This window comes from Physcomitrium patens, chromosome 5 (assembly GCF_059467195.1).
Source record: "Physcomitrium patens ecotype Gransden chromosome 5, ASM5946719v1, whole genome shotgun sequence".
Classification (NCBI taxonomy): Eukaryota; Viridiplantae; Streptophyta; class Bryopsida; order Funariales; family Funariaceae; genus Physcomitrium; species Physcomitrium patens.
In genome coordinates this window covers 19,493,425-19,511,144 of record NC_143414.1, presented here as the reverse complement: position 1 = coordinate 19,511,144, position 17,720 = coordinate 19,493,425, and positions in this window count along the sequence as shown.

Genomic DNA, 17,720 nt, shown 5'->3' with positions numbered 1-17,720 from the left:
CAATCTATCTTAAGAGTCTAAGTCTCTTCTAATTCATAGCCACATAAAACCTCATTACAAAGTAAGACAAAATGGATCAGAATAAAACTAAATAGAATTAAACAAAATAAGACACAAAAGATAAAATTGAGTAAATAGAAATAAAATATAACAAAATTAAAAAAGAAGATGCAAAACCAAACTTTACTAAGAGAGAAGGTCCAAAGTCATATCTGACTAGCTGTCTAGAAGGCCTTGGCCAATCCTATTTACACTTTGTTATACCACCCTAGACTTTCTACAATATTCCTAAATGAAAGACTCTACTTAGATAACCAACCAAAATTCTTTCTTAAAGGTTCTATGGTGGGCCTCACCTAAATAACCATTTTAAGCCTTTTTTAGAAGGTTCTATAATAGACTCCATATAAATAACTATCCTAAGCTCTTTTTAAAATGGTCTATGGTAGATCCCACATGATCCACTAACCTAGCCTTAATTCTAGAAACTTCTATAGCTTCTTAAGCATGGTTCCAACTATCTATCTCTATATGTTAATAATACAAATATCTTACGTATATCTTGTTATAATACATATGTACATGTAGTGCGATAGTGCAGATCATTCAAGAAAGAAATATGAGGATTTTACAAAGGCACTACATAAAAGAGTTTTTTTTTAAAGATGGCATGATACACTTAAAAAAAAGTAGAGAAAAATTGTGATAAAGGATGAATGAAGTATTTGTGAGAGATGCTTTTAATGTGCATATAATCTCAAGCAATGAAGTATCAATATATTAGATGGAAGCAAATCTAGATAAATATTTAAGTATAAATATAAAATTTCTAAGAAAATCTAATTCTTTATTGTCAAATGCAATGAATTATGCTTAAAAAAATACTAGAAATAATTTAAAATATATTGGTAATAATATTTAAAAAATTACTCAATAGAATAATCTAGTAGATAGATTATTGCTACTTACTCATATTACAAGAAGTCAACATGAAGCATTAATAGAAAAAAAAAAAAAAACAAACAAACAAACAAACAAAGATAAAATAAAAATAATAAAAGGCTATCAAAAAGAACTACAAGAGAAAAAAAAATATGAAAATGAAAGAATCCTATGTATAAAGAGAGAATAGAGAATATTTCTATAAAAGAAAAGAAAATTGAGAAAAAAAAAAACAAAACAAAAACAAAACAAAAACAAAATAAAGGTTTTTTCTTATAAGTTACAATCAGATATTGAAGCTTCTACAAATTTGAAGAAGATATTGAAAGAGTAAATTTTAAGTAGAAATATTGAATTTATAATTAGATGAATTCTATAAATTATAAAGTATGAATTTTATGAAGTTATTATTTATATGATAAAGAAAAAGTGACAATCTGTAAGACATACTATGAAATCAAATGTACAAAAAATAAGAATAATAGAAAGCAATGAAGGTAAAAATGATGAAATCCAAATTTTTGGAAATTTCTTGTATATAAGATTTATGATTCAAGCTTCTAGTCATTATTCTTGAAGTCATTAGATAAAGATTAGTACAAAAACTTTCATAAAATTAAAAGATTTAAAAAAATTAATTATAGCATTGATTGATCATGGTTTTGAAATCAATTTGATTTCAAAAGAATTATAAAAAAGAAAAAAATGGCCTATTGATATTTAACATGGATGGATGATAAGAACAACAAACATTCAAAGAAAGATTTGGATAGAATTTCTCCAAATATCAAAATGACGATATGAGATATTATTCATGAATAATTTTTTTTATGTAAGATATGTCTACATATCCTATTATATTAGAACAATCACATATTATTGCTATACGAATGGAAGCAAAGGTAATAGATGATGGTTTAGCCTATGCAAAGATAAGAAGTCAAGATGGAAAGAAAGTAGTGTAATTTTTAACAATTTGTGTAAATCATGAAAGAAATTAGAATAGATTGTGGAAGTATCTTTTGCTAAGAATATATAAAAAATTTAAAAATCTTGATGATTTAAAGGATTTTTACTAAAGACCATTGTAAAGTAGGATTGCAATGATAAAAGAAGTGATGGCTTCCTACTTAGAAAAAAAAATGATGCCATTATAGGATTATCATGGAATGGATATATTACATTCAAAAATATAAATGATTTTGAAAGAATAGAAAAAAAAAATTTAAAAATATAAAACATGAATTTAAAAAATATGAAATGATTGATAAAGATGAATACATATCAAAGGTATTTGAAAAATCTTGCTTTGGTAATACTACAGATAATTTATAAATATTATTGAATTTAAAATTTGAAGGTGGTAATAAAGTAATAAATATTTATTTTAAGAAATTTTATGATGGAATGAAAGAATATGTGAATAAATATAAAATGAAAGTGAATATCAAATATAAGACTGTTGCAAAGAATGTTAAACTAGTAGCATTGCCACTATCATTAGATTTTGAGAAAATAAATTAAAAATACTTCTAAATAATGTAATTTAAGACATCTAAAAAACATTGATCATGAATTTAATGATGAATTGATATTGGATGGTTTAAAAGTTGGATATGAGAATTTTTTGACAAGAAGTGAAGAAAGATGTTCTAAAGAAATGCTTTCACGACAATGCAACATACTTATTATAAGAATTTGATGGTATAAAATTGAAGATATCTATAGCAGACAAGTGAATCAAGTTGTTTAAAGAAAGAAGTGAAGATATTTATTGTAACGAAGAAAAAAATCCATTCTAAGAGATTAAAATGGCAGTAAAAGAGAAAATTAATGATCAAGAATTTGGCCAAAATAAAGAATATTTTATATCAATATAATGAAGAAAACTTAATATATGCTAAAAGATGTATAAGTTTAGGGAAGAATGGAGGTTGTGATATAACATAGTTAATAGGTAAAAGAATAAAGAAAACATTATATTATAGAAGATCTTATTTCAAAATATTATAAAAAATTATCTTAGAAATATAGATAATAGCCAAAAAATAGTAAAACTAAAAGTGTAAATATTGTCTTTTTACAAAGTAGGCTTTTATTAATTTTATAAGGCTAAAAATAAGATAAAATAAGATAGATTAGAAAAAACTAAAGAATATAGGCATATATACAAGGAAGTTAGGAGTTGATTTTAGAAAAAATTACCTCAAGAAAATAAGAATCAATATTCAAAAAGGATCAATTACCAATTAGGATCAAAATTAGATCTTGAAGTATAAAACTATACTCATATCACAACTCAAGATTCTTTTATAAATTACACAATAGAATCTGAGAAAAGTCTTCATAATTTTTTAAACATTAGATTTGGAAAATTTGAATTTGTAATGACTTTGTAAGATCTTTGTAAATTCAAGGTTGTTTTGGTAAATTTGGTTTTATAAAATAATAAAAAAGATTTATATTTGAAAGAATTTTGTAAGATTGGTAGTAGATTTACAAAAAATAATAGTTGTTCTTATCATATGTTATAAATTTGAGCATTATCAAATGGATAGATTGGAAGTTATTGAAGTTCAAGTAGATTAGTATCTCAAAAATAGAATTTTAAAGGTTAATAAAGATTTCTAAATTCTTTAGCAATTTATTAGTTGAATTGACATAAATTTTTTATATTCAAGTAGTAGATTTAATTTTTAATATATATGTAAATTTTAAAAGGTATTTAATAGTAGAATTAAGAGATTTTAGCTCAGAGAGATTAGCATCAAGATTAAAAAAGGGGGCTGACCAACATCTCAGTAGATTTTAGGATTTATCTTTTATTTGGAAAATTGGATCTTTTTTAAAATGATTGTATTTGTTTTCAGCTTTATTATTGAGAGGTTTATAAAATTTGAGTTAAAATCAATGATTTTATTGTTAACTATAGAGATTTTAATTTGCCATAGGATTTTTTAAGAATTTATTTAAGATTTAGAATTGATTTAAGATCTAAGATTTAATTAGAATTTGTCTAGGATTTATCTAAGGTTTGATTAATATTTTTTTAAGAATTATTTAAGATTTTATTAAGATTTATTTAAGATTTATTTAAAATTTAATTAGAATTTATTTAGGATTTGATTAAGATTTATTTATAATGTGATTAAAATTTATCTAGTATTTATCTAAGATTTGATTAGAATTTGTCTAAGATTTGTTTAGAATTCAATTAAGATTCATTTAGGATTTTTTGTGTTTTTTTTATAATTTATTTGAAAATTTAATTAGACTTTATTAGTGTTTGATTATTTTTATTAAGCTTTAATTATAATTTATATATGATTCTATTAGAATTTTTAGGACGTTGTCATGATGTAATACAATTATATAGTGAAATAATAATCAAAATTGAATTTCTAATTAATATCTAATTATCTTAGTTCAATTATAATTTGAGGTATTTAAATATGGCTTTTATAAAAGCCTTTTAGATTATTTTCTTATCTTAATAGTTAGTAGGTTGAAGATTAGTTAGTAATTTTACCTTCTAGGTTGTAGAGACTCTTCTACTACCTTAGAAAGACCATAAATTGATAAAATCAGGTTAGAAGAGGTAAATAATTAGTATAGTTGGTACTAGGGTCAAGTTGAGAGTAGGATTAGACTAAAAAATCCTTAAGATAGGTTAGATTGATATCGAGGGGTCGATCGTTTGTCAGATAGGATTGAAATTAGATCTTTGGCCACTAAAACGACGGCCTAGGACAAAATAGGGATTCATTTGAAGATCAAAGGATAGGATTTGAGAGCTAACTTGAAGTTCTTTCCAAAGGCATAAGGATTTTTTTTGGAAGATTTTTGAGGACTTAGCAATTATTATTCAAAATCAGGATTTGTATTAGTGATTTGGATTTTATATAATATAATTAGGACTAGCAATTTTGGCTAGTTCGTATAATTAGTATTACATTTATGATTGAAAATTTGAGACTATTTGGATTATTAGGTGTGCTAAGTGTATACAAAATTTTGAGATAATCTAATGATGTGGCTTAGAGATATCTAGTTTTTAGTACAAGAGGGCTTTGGAAGTTGGCAGTTTGAGGTTGAATAGGATTTCTATGATATCTGAAGTTCTATGAATCGGATCAAGGTGAAATTTGGCATGGTGTTGAAGGATTTAAATATCAAGCTACATATCAATTTTGAATCAAATTTAATGTTTGAAAAGAGAGAAATCACTACTAGGATTTTTGTTTTACTTTTCAAGTTGGTGGCTGAGTGACATCAGAGTAATTTTTGGAGGTTTTCTCACAATTTGTAAGTTGGATTGGACTAAAAATTCTTAAGCATATAGAAGACTTACATTGACAATTTATTACAAAATTTTACATTAAGTGGACACTTGGATTGGATGTTACATCTTGTTAAAGCTCACTGATTAGGATTGGGACTTATAAGAAAAATCTAAATTGCTTAAATATAAAAGTAACAAGATAATTGGAATTTATGTATGGTTAAGGCTACTAAGAAGAGTATTTTTAATACTTTTGAATTGAAATTCAGATTATATTCTTCTTATATGGATGAAATCTATTAGGGCTTCTTGAATACTTAAAAAACATAACCTCACCTTCCACAGCTAAGTGCCCAGTGCATTCCCAAGCAAGACAACACGTAATACGATAACCTATTGTAGAAAATTTCTTTTATCTTCCACAGATAAGTATCCAATGCATTTTTAAATCAGACTTTATATAATACAATAATGTACATGACATTAAATATAGCCAATGATAGCAAATCAATGATGAAATCTATTGATATTGAAGACCATGTTGACTTTGGAATTAATAGTGGCTATTGAAGTTCATAAGGATGATGTTAAGAATTCTTAGATCTTTAAAAGATGCCATATGAGATAATAAAATCCTTCATAGTCTTCCATATTTGAGTTCACCAAAAAATCTCAAGAGATAAGCTCCAATATTTTATTAAATCCAAAATGTCCTACAATTAAGAAATCATGATAAGATTAAAGAACACAAAGTCATGTTGATCTTTTTAGAATATATAAATGATCTTCAAAATATGAAAGATCTTTTACAAACTTAAACTTATTATTCTTAGGATGCTACTTGATATTACAAACTAATGAGTCCTTAGTTGATGCTAAACAAATTTATTCAAAAAAACTTAAATCAACATGTAGAATTATAGAAGTAATACAAAGACAAAAAAAAAAAAAAAAAAAAAAAAAAAAAAAAACTTTAAGAGAGTAGTATATTGTTGATCAAATGTTACTTCTTTAATCTTTAAAGTAAGATATAATCTCCTTGATAAAGCATATGATAGTCTGTACTATTTTTTTGGCCAATATTTAATTACAAAATTAAAAGAAGATATTGATATATTCCAATGAATTTGGTTACAATTTAAAATGTGAGTTGACATGAAATGTTTCAAATTTTTAAGATTTATATATACAATTACAAGATATATAGTGCCTTCCAACTAGTGATGTTATTTTTGAAAAGAGTCTATACTTACAAAAAAATCTTTATTGTAAATGTCATAGTTGATTTCTGTAGCTAAAAACTTTTAAAAATAAAATACAACTTAGTAGAGCTTTTCATCTTTTTCCATCTTTGATAGTATAGCTCTTAATGTAAAGTCAAAAGTATTAGTTTCTAAATAAAAGACCTTTATGAAATCTGATTGTATTAAGATTGGAGCTATAGTAAAAGGTGCTTTTAAATCTTGAAAAGTCCTTTGATCTTAAGATCCCTATTCTAATATGACTTTAGATGTCAATCAAATAAAAAGAGCATAAATTTGGAAATAATTCTTGATAAATATTTGATAAAAATTAGTAAATTAAAAAATTATAGAAATATTATATATTACTTACTATCTTTAAAATTATCTACTTTGTTATAGCTTGAACTTTCTTTGGAACCATCAATAGGTCTTTATTAGATATAATATATCTAAAAAATTCTACTTTTAGGTGATAGAATATATATTTATCTAGTTTGGTATATATTCTTGCAACTTGTAACTTTCACAAGACTAATCTCATATATTCTTTATACTCTTTAGAAGTCTTATAGTAGATTAAGATATCATCAAGATAATAGATAACAAACTTATCTAAGAATTCTTAAAAAATATCATTCATCAAATATTAAAATATAGTTGGAACATTTATTAATCTAAAATTCATAATACTATATTCAAAATGTCTATATCTTTTCTAAAATAATGTCTTCTATTCATCTCCTTCTTTAAACTCTATCAAATTATAATATTCTATAAAGATCTACTTTGGTGTAGATCTTGGTTTAATTGAATTACTCCAAATGCCTTAATATCAACCATAATTGGTAACAATTCTTCATTTTTATTTTGTTGAGGCTACAATAATTAATATACATTTGCAAAGATCGATTTTTTTTCTTCATAAAAAGTATTGGTATACCTATTGGACATTTGAAATATCAAATAAAATTCTTTGCAAGATTTTTGTCAATATAATCTTTTAATGGCAAAAGCTTATTTTATAATTAGATGTAGATTAGGACAAATAGTAGATAAGCCTTTTTTTAAAGATCCATGGCTTAATCATACAGTTCATGCTGTAGTAATATATTAGCATTTTTTTCCTTTGAAGAAATTTTGAAATTCTTTATACTACTATGAAATAGCTATTAATAAGTTTATTTTTTCATAAATTGCAGTTTTATAAATGAAAAATGGTATTTTTTTTTTAGTTGTCTTTATAAAAGTCTTTGCTTTAAAAAATAAAGCCTGTGTTGTAGATGACTTCTTAATAATTTTTTTCCAAAGGAATTCTATAAAAAATTCAATCTTATAAAATCTCCAATATATAGATGGATTATATCTTTCTTGCTACAAAAGCCGTAGAATGATAGGATTGGATAAGATTCTAATAATATTAAATATTATTTTGCTACTATGGCCTTTAAATGATATTTCTAGCAGTATAGTTTCCTAAGTAGTATTGCTTAAAGATAAAGATTGATCATCTATTACTTCTATATGTATAGATTTTGACTTCTATATTAGAAGAATTTTATGAAGTTTGAAAAACTCCTCATCTAAAAACATAAGTGGATGCTCTTGAATCTAATAAGACATTTTTTTGAAGTTTTTTGTGGGCCAAAAAATAAAAGTATAGTAAAATAATAAGCAAGTTAAATAAAAAAGAGAGACCTTGATAAATTTGAAGTGTTGAAATTTCTAACTACATGGTTCTTATTGTAGCTACGTGTGTTTATTTTCCTAAATAATTATACTTTTAGTCTTAGTTGTACATTGTTTCTTTGGACAATTCTCAAATTTATTACCTTCTTCACTACTGTACAAGTATAGGCCTTATTCAAATCAATGCTTCTTTTCTTTTATTATAAGAAGTTTAAATTATATTGTATCAATTTGCATATCTTTAGCTTGAAAGTATACAAATAATGCATTTATTGAAACAGAATATAAATTTTTAGTGTATTGCTTTATCATAGCCTACAAGCATTGATATTGATAGAATTGAAATAATTGATTATTATACTTCACAACTTGGCTGATAGCTTCATTGAATATTTAAAAATCGGGTAATGATAATAATAAGTCTTTTGCATTATCTCTTAGTTCTCAATAGAATTGATCCACAAGAGCTTTTTCATCCTAATTGATGTCACAAGTCAATTTTTTAAAATCAAATATATAAATTAATGTAAAGCATGAATTTTGATATGATAAAAAAATATTATTGTTGCCCATCAAGTCTTGTCATGTTTTCCAAATGTCTTTGCAAATGCTTCTAAAAAAACTTCAAAATCATCGAAGATTAGAGATTTTTTTTCAAATAAAGGAATAAATTAAAATAAGGCTTGTCTTATAAATAAAATTTCAACCAAACCAAATCATAATTCTTCTATTAGATAGTGATTAGATTGTAAAAAAATTATCAATTAAATTTAATTAATAAACCCTCAAAACTTGGAATGTATGTCATCAAACTTTTTTGAAAGACTAATCTAAAACTCCTTATGTTCTTAAATAGGTGAGTTTTTTTTATTAAAGTGTAGATGCCATCACCTCCTTGGATGTACAAGCTTAAGAAAGTGATTGCATCATAAGTTGAACTACTCCAAGTCTTGTATCACCATAAAAACTTATAAAATATTCTTCAATTTCAAATATTCTAAAAGATAAAGTATTCAACATGTTCATAATAACATTGAACTTGGACTTGAGAAGCTCAACTATATTAATATCTTTACTTTTAACCATCTTGAAAGAAAAAAAAAAAATAGAATTTCCAAACAATATCAATTTAAAAGAGGGTAATCCACAATCTTTAAAGTACTCAAATATCTAAATAAAGAGGGATAATTTACTCTCTATTAAGAAAGATCAAGCTCTAGTATTGATAAAAGAGTTAGTTTCAATGAATTATTATAGATATATTATATGAAAGATGAAACAAAAAGTTGAATTGAAGAGTTTCAAGAAGAAAGCTAGTAAGAACTTGATTAAATCAGATGAATATAAGATCAACACGAAGAGAGGTGAGCTAAAGTTCTAAGAGATGTATTTTGGAGATTGAAGATCTTCTTATCCTTGACACCAATATATACTAGATATTAAGAAGCTTCTTGAGAAGTTCTTATATTATTTGAATACGAAGCAATTCTATGAAGCTTTTCAAAGAACTTTCTTAATCCTATTAGAACTTTCTATAATTTATTGGAATATTTTGAAAACCTTTTAAAAGCTCCTATTAGAATATTCTAAATTTTTTTAAAACTCAATAGAATATTTTTAAAATATTTCTAAAATATTCTTATTAGATATTTGTAATACTAGTTTCAAGAATCTATAGATTTTTAATCTTTGATAATAGCCATTCTAGTTTTTTTCTTGAATATATATATCTTTTATTATTATTTTATTATTTCTTAATAATCATCTCATTTATTTATGTATCTTCCTTCAAATTTTATCCTTCATAATGGAAGAAATTAATAATAATATTCAATGTCTATACCAAGAAATTATTCAATTGAAAGAAGTAAGTAGATCAACTTCAAAATTGAATCCAAAAAGTCTAGCTACTTTTTAATACAAATATGAAAGAATAAATATGCTAGAAAAATTTGATAGAATAAGATAAAAAAAATTGAGAATTTCTACAATAATTCAAGTTCTATCTAAGATTACATTCTTTTCAATATTTTAATGGATTTACTCAAGTTAGATTCATAAAAGTATTCTTATCAATAATGGCTCTTTCTTGATCTGTACCTTTGATGAAAAATATTTATGACTTTTATATGATTTAAATTCATTCTTAAAATTTTTTATACCGATATTTAAAAAAATTATTGAAAAAAGATAGTAAAGACTAAATTCTTATCTTTATAATAAGAAACATGTTTATCTAATAAATATGCTTTTGAATTCCAAAATCTTGCTTACAATGTAGATTAGAATGACAAAGTTCTTATGAGTCAATTTTTATATAGATTAAAATTTAATGTCAAAGACTTATTATTAAAATATCAAAATATTTTTTTTGAAATAATTCATTATTCAAGCCATTACATGTAACAATTGAATTTTTGAAAGACACCAAGAAAAAAGATTTAGGTGGAAAAAAAATCAAGTTATTTCAATAATTTTTAAGTTAATAAAAAATTATTTATTAAAAGATAGGTGTCATGTTGTAATGAAAAGAAAAAAAAATTTTGCTTAAAAATTGAAATGTAAAAAAATATTTAGTCAAAATTAAAAATTCAATTAATAGTTATTGAAGTTTTAAAATAACTATAGAAATTAAGTTAAGATTTTTTTAGGATATTTTTAGTATTTTATTATGATTTATTAAAGATTTTTTTATTATTATATTTCATTAGGATTTTATTAAGGTTTATTTAAGATTTATTTTAATCTTAGATAAATCCTTAAACAAAGATTTGGTTACAATTTCTATATTATTTTTTTAAATTTTTTATTTTCAATATGTCTTTAAATTTTGTTTATGACTTTTTAACGATTTCTTTAAAAAAAAATCTTATAATTTCTTTATGATTTTTTTATAATTTCTTAAAAATTTCTTAAAAATTAATTAATTTTTTTTTATAATTTCTAAGGTTTAATTAGGATTTATAGATTATGTTAGAATTATTAGAACCTTTGTTGTTGCAATTTCCAATTTACCTTCCAAAATCAAGTGCTCAATCTATCCTCAAATAAAGTAATATATTATATAACAATGGAATCTATACAAATTGATACAATATTTTTTAAATCTCTTAATATGCCAAAAAAGATCCAATTTTGTCAAGAATAATAGTCCTTGTATTATAGAGAACCAAAGCACATTTCTCAACATTATCCAAAAAAATTTAATTACAAAATAAAGAGTATAATTACCAAAGTAAATGATGTAATAAAAAAACTAATTTTTCCAACTATAATAAAGACCATGCAACTAGAATCTTGTGCAATGCCTAATAATGAATCTTTAAGAAAATATTTATTACATAAGATCTTTCATTTTACTATGAAAATATTTTTTTCTCAGATCCTTCACTTTACTTTACAATAGATACTTTTTTAGGACCAAAAAATTACAAAGCCTTTACCTTATTAGATTTAGAAATCTTAGCTTGTTTTATAAACAAAGTTTTTGTTAAAAATTATAAATTATCTTTAATCAAAAAAATTTAATCCATGCATTTAGAAACCAAAGATGGTCCTTTGTTTTTTTTGGAAATATTATCAAAGAAACTATTTTTATAGAAGTAGAACCTAAAGGTCACAATAATTCTATTATATTTCTCTTTAATTAAGCTATTTTAGATTTATCATAGCTAAAGAAGTATAATCCTCAAATAGATTGACTTTCTTATAACGTTGATCTTTTTTATAATATAATCTAGACTATTATTATCTAAGTAAAAATTCATAAGTCCAATACAACCAAATCCTTATTGATAGATACAAAAGCTTTTATGCATGTTGCAAAAAAATGATTACTTTTTTTTTTTTTATTTATGCCATTTTTAATTTTGATGGTAGAAAAACTATGAGAAATATTTTAAGCCAGTATCAAGATTATTAAGGTTATTCATATGTTTTTGAGAAAAAATACAAATATTCTTCTAAAGCATTACTCTTATGATTGTTTAATTGAACTTTAAGAAAAAACTCAATGGCGATTTGGACTAATCTATATCTTATTATAAAGTAAGTTGGTTGAATTTAAAGATTTAATTACTAAGAACTTGGCTAAAAACTTTAAATGCTATTCAAAATCTCTAACATGAATTACTATATTATTTGTGAAGAAAAAATAAGTTACTATGGATGTATGTGGATTATTAAAGATTCAACAAGATTACTATTTAGAATAGGTATTTTTTTTTTTTGATATCAAGATTTCTTGATCAATTAAATTAAATAAATATTTATACTAAATTAGGTCTACAAAGTGCATAAAACCTAATACAAATTAAAAAAAAAAGATCAATAAAAGATTGCATTTTGAACCACATATGGACATTTTGAATATAATATTATTCTTTTTGGACTCACAAATGCATCAATTTCTTTTCAAAATCTAATAAATGATTATTTTAAAGAATTTCAAGAAAATTTTGTTGCAAATTATTTAAACAATATTTTAATATACTCTAAGAATACAAAAATGCATGAACTTTATGTTTGTTGTATATTACAAAAATTTGGAGATTTAGGACTATACATCAAAGTAAAAAATTGTATATTTTATACAATTCAAGCTAAGTTTTTATAATATATCATTTCAAATGATAGCCTTAAAATAATTTAGACTATTATAGCTTGAAGGATTTTAAAAATAATAAGAAATGATAAATATTTTTTAAAATTTAATAATTATTATTAAATATTTATCAATATTTTTTTAAAATTATAACTTTACTTATATATTTGATATTTAAAGACAAATTTAAGTAGAATAAAGAAACAAAAGTATCATTTGAAGCTTTAAAAATAATTTATACTTTTGTACCAATTTTATATTGCATTGAATTTTTTAAGGTATTTTTTATAAAAAAAATACATTGAACTTTGCTTTGATTGTGATATTGTCAAAAATAGAAGTAAATATCAAAATTTATCTAAAAATTTTTTATTTAAGAAGATCTTTAGCAATTGAAATCAACCATAAGATCTACAACAAAAAAAAATCTTGCAATTATAGATTCATTTTAAGAATTGCACCAATATCTAGAAAGCACTTTTTGTCTAATTATTATGTATACAAAGCACAAGAACCTTGAGTATCTCATATCAATATATGTTTTAAATTGTCACCAAGTCCATGGAATATGTCTTTATTAAGATTTAAATCTAAGATCACATATTGACCATAAAGACAATAAGATTTGTCAAATACCTTTTTTAGACATATTTATCTTATATCAAAAAAACAAAAGATGTAGCTTTTCATCAATAAAAAACTATTCTTTTGAAGCTAAAGCAATTTCATTTTCAAGAAGTGATATCAATATTAATTATTGAAATAATTTTATTTTAAGCAAATCTAATCAAATATGTCTTCAAATCTTTATATTTATGATATTTAAAACAACTTATATAAATTTTATAATATAAGAAAAATCTATTTTATGTTAAAAAATACCTATATATTTTAAAAGGTAAATATAATTATGTTGTCTTAATAGGTGAAGTCTTACTTGAGAATGCTCTGGCACCTGTGTGTGGAAGGTAGAATGGAAATTGCAACAACAAAATCTCAAATCTAATAGAATACTAACTAAACTCTAACTAGATCATAACAATGCTAAGTAAGCTTTAATCAAATTCAAAGAAATCTCAAAAGAATTACATAGAAACAACAAGAAATCTTAAAGAAATATTAAAATGATTACAAATATATCTTAAATACATCTCAATTTAATCTTAATTTAATATTAGTTAAAATCCTATTAGACTTCATTCAAACTTTAGGCCAAAAACTAATTAAATCTTAAATCCTAAATAAATCCTAATAAAATGCTAAATCAAATCCTAATCAAATCCTAAATCAAATCTTAACCAAATCCTAAATCCTAAATCAAATCCTAGTAATTCCTACAACAGATTTAAACCTCAATTACTAATAAATGAATTATTGATCTTAAGTCAAAATTTGCACACTTCTTAACAATAAAGTTGAAAAAAAGCACAAAAAATTTGAAAATGATTGGAATTACCAAATAGATGATAGCCTCAAAAACATGCTTAGATATTGGCTAGTCTCCTTCTTTGACCTTGATGTCAATCTCCTAGAGCCAATATCTCTCCTTTTCACCATTCGGTTCATCTCAAAATTCTCATATACATAAAAAAACAAGTCTAATATCTTCATATATAAATTTCACTCCAATCCAATAAGTAAATTGTAAGAAATCTTAAAAATCCTTATTAGACCTAAAATTCTACTTTCTAAGACCTTGACCCACTTAAACCTCAATAATCCTCAATTCAACCGTTAGATCAAGCTAAGATTCACAAAAAATATTAAGCAAAACTATAACCATTAATCTACAAAATTATACTCATAGATCTACTACAAAACTCTTGAAATTGCTAAAAACATTAACCCTATTTTATTTCACAAAACCTAAGTAATCCAAAAAAAAAATTGAATTTGTAAAGCTCTTACTATCACGGACACAGAAATACAGACTTAAGATCTAACAAGAAGTTCAAGAAGAACTGGCAAGAACTAAATTAATCAGATGAATACAAGAACAACACCAGAGAGGTGAGCTAGAGCTCCAAGAAATGTGTTGTCGAGACTGAAGAACTCTTCAGCCTCGATTCCAATATATACTCCTATTTAGGAAGCTTCTCAAGCAACTTCTACCAACTAGGAAGCTTCTAGAAGATTTCAGAGACTTGCTTCTAGAAGGTTCTAGAAGCTTGTCTCTAGAAGGTTCTAGAAACTTGTCTCTAGAAGGTTTTAAGGACTATGTCCCTAACATCTTCTATCAACTAAGAAGCTTCTAGAAGATTCCAGACACTTACTTCTAGAAGGTTCTAGAAGCTTGTCTCTAGAAGGTTCTAGAAACTTGTCTCTAGAAGGTTCTAAGGACTATGTCCCTAACATCACTCCCTCCTTTAGCTTCGAGGTCTCTGAGAAGCAATGTTATTGTCAATCAGTACCAACGCAAGAAAATGAAGATCTGTCGCATAACGTCTGCTATGAACTCCAACTGTTGTTCACGAGGTAAGTGGTTCATTGACCCTTGAAGCCAACGGTAGTGGCCCACTCCTTCAACTTCTGACCAAGCATGAACTTCCGTGTCTTCATTATGAAATTGTCCTGCAAATATGCCCTCTGGCTGACCATCGTAAGCAAGCTCGGACTCAAATACAATCACCAGTGATCAATTACTTGGTATCCTCCGTCGTTGTCATAGTGCAGGTGGTTCTTCATCTCGGGGTCGCCTTCGTGAGTTAGTTGGTTGAGATAATCTAACTGGCATAGTATCTATCTCTTGGCTATCCATATCAGAAGGCCAAACTAGGGCTACTGAAAAAATTCTATTTTATCTTGGAGAAAATAACTACATCAACTACGAATGTTGGTGGTGCTCTCCCCCTTTCTTATATTCTTGGATGAGCAAGCTTCAGAAGGAAGATATCATCGACCCGGCTTAGGTTTATGAGGATGTTGTTGATGAAACTCTTGTACCTTTTGCGACGCATTGGCGAGATTTTTAGCTGGCTCCCACGTTCACTCATTAATGTCGTAGCTGCACCAATGAACAAGATACTCCAACTTGCCCCACCTTCGTCGTGAATCCAGTACCTTTTCAACCTCGTATTCCTCATGGTTCTCGATCTCAATACTAGGTGGCGGATATTGCACTCTTCCAGAAAAAGACGACTCTCGATAAGGCTCCAACAGAGAAACATGAAAGACTGGATGTACCTTCATAGAAGCCGGTAATTACAGACGGTACGCCACTGGATTGATTTGCTTCTAGATGATAAATGGTCCCAATCTTTGATAGTCCAACTTATCACATGGTCGCTTGGTCTTGATATTCCGTCGAAGAAGCCATGCTTTATCTCCAATTTTGAAAGTAGGTGCTTGATTCCGAAATCTATCTGCAAACGCCTTGTAGGATTCTTGAGCGGATTGTAATTGAAGCTTCAACATATTTTGAAGCTCTGATAGTTGTTTCGCAAATTCTTCAGCTACTGGATTGTTATTTGTTGATGGACTCAATAAATCAAGCTTCGGATGATACCCATAGTTGGAAAAGAATGGTGTGTATTGAGTCGATGCATGGAGGGTGTTGTTATATGCAAACTCAGCTAGCGACAGATATGTGGTCCAATCGTCATGCTAATAGTTGATGCTGCATCGTAAGTATTGTTCCAAGACTTGGTTCACCCATTCCGTTTGGCCGTCAGTTTGAGGATGAAAAGCCGAAGAAAGCTTGATATCCACCTTCAGTATCTCAAAGAGAGATCTCCAAAACTTTGATACGAACTGGGTTCCTCGATCTGATATAATATCATCTGGTAGTCCATGATAACGATACACATTATCGAGAAAGAGCCTTGTTGTGACTTCACTGGACGATGTCTTCTTGCAAGGGACAAAGTGCGCCATTTTTGTAAGCCGATCTACCATGACAAAGGTGTTGTCAAATGAGTTCAATGATGGCAGGTCCGTAATGAAGTCCATGGAAATTGAAGACCATGGTCGACATAGAATCGACAATGGCTGTAGGAGTCCATAAGGGCGATGTCGAGGATTCTTGGATCTTGAACAGATGTCGCAGGAGAGGACAAAATCTTTCACATCCTTCCACATTTGGGGCCACCAAAAATCTCGAGAAATAAGCTCCAAGGTCTTGTTGAATCCAAAATGTCCCGCAGCTGGAAAATCGTGGTGAGATTGAAGAACTCGGAATCATGCTGGTCCTTTTGGGATATATAACCACTCCTCAAAGTATAAAAGATCTCCCTCCACCTTGAACTTGTCGTCATTGGTACCCTGCTTAATATCAATGGCTACTGAATCTTCAATAGTCACGGCACGTACCTGATTCAGGAAGTCAGCATCAATTGGCATAATAATAGCGCAAAGCTGAAATTGCTCTGGCTTCAACAATGTCGTACATTGTTGATCAAACGTTGCTTTTTCAACCTTTGGTACAAGATACAATCTCCTCGATAAGGCATCAGATAGTCCTTGTTGCTTTTCAGGTTGATAAGTGATAACAAAATCGAATCTAGATAGCAACATACTCCACCGAGCTTGACGTCGATTTAGAACTCGAGCCGACATGAAATACTCCAAATTCTTGTGATCTGTGTATACGGTCACTGGATGTGCAGCTCCTTCAAGAAAGTGACGCCATTCTTGAAAAGAATCCACAATAACAAGAAGTTCCTTATCATGGATCTCATAATTGATTTCAGCAGCAGAGAACTTTCGAGAATAGAATGCAACCAGATGGAGCTTCTTGTCTTCTTCCATTTGTGAAAGTACAGCTCTTAAAGCAAAATCTGAAGTATCAGTTTCTAAATAAAAGGCCTTTGTAAAGTCTGAATGTACCAAGATTGGAGCCGTAGTAAATGCGGTCTTCAAGTCTTGAAACGCCTTCTCTGCTAGAGGTCCCCATTCCAGCTTATCCTTGCATGTTAACCGAGTGAGAGGAGCAGCAACTTGAGAGTAATTCTTGATAAAGATCCGA